The 593-nt window shown below is 54.5% G+C and overlaps 1 long non-coding RNA gene across 3 annotated transcripts in view; it reads right to left on the bottom strand.

Annotated features, from left to right (window-relative positions):
- The window catches only part of LOC108445460, a 31,470-nt gene extending 30,883 nt beyond the window's left edge, over window positions 1–587 (bottom strand). For all 3 annotated transcript variants that reach the window (XR_001860329.1, XR_001860327.1, XR_001860328.1), the window contains exon 1: window positions 255–587. This is a non-coding gene — a long non-coding RNA (uncharacterized LOC108445460). The remainder of the gene's footprint in view (window positions 1–254) is intronic.
- Between the last annotated feature and the right edge of the window lie 6 nt (window positions 588–593).

Raw genomic sequence — 593 nt, 5'->3', positions numbered from 1 at the left:
AGGAAGGAAGGAAGGAAGGAAGGAAGGAAGGAAGGAAGGAAGGAAGGAAGGAAGGAAGGAAGGAAGGAAGGAAGGAAGGAAGGAAGGAAGGAAGGAAGGAAGGTCCCTAGAGCCACCTACAGATGCTCAGCACTACTGTTTCCAACATTTCTTCTGTAATGACACTGCTCTAAACCCCAGAGAAGCAGTGAGGCTCTGGGTACATATAAAATTATTGGTGAGAGGGAGGTGGAAGGGGACCCAGCTCTTCTTACCTTGGGATCAGCAGCTGCTGCCAACACAAGGGAACCCCTGAAGCTCTCCTGACAAGCTATGGAGTTGAGTGGAGAGGCCTGTGGTCGCAGAAGACACATCAGGAACAAGTCAAAAGCCAGGGCAGCTGTGCAGGCTCACTGTGGGTCTGTGTGCCGGCGTGCCTTCCCTTGCCTTCTAAGGCGGTCCCTGTTTCCTCCCCGGTCCTGTTTCCAGCTGTTTCTCAATAAAGAGTGTTTAGGGAAGACTGCTATGTGCTCGCACCGCGGGATGGAAGACACGAGGAGTAGAGCTCGCCGAGAGGGCAGCGAGCGGAGAAGCATCGGGACAGCTCCGGCGGC

The sequence above is a fragment of the Corvus brachyrhynchos genome, unplaced genomic scaffold, assembly GCF_000691975.1.
Source record: "Corvus brachyrhynchos isolate BGI_N302 unplaced genomic scaffold, ASM69197v1 scaffold142, whole genome shotgun sequence".
NCBI lineage: Eukaryota > Metazoa > Chordata > Aves > Passeriformes > Corvidae > Corvus > Corvus brachyrhynchos.
Note: the sequence above shows the minus strand (reverse complement) of the source record. Positions and strands in the feature narration are given on the sequence as shown.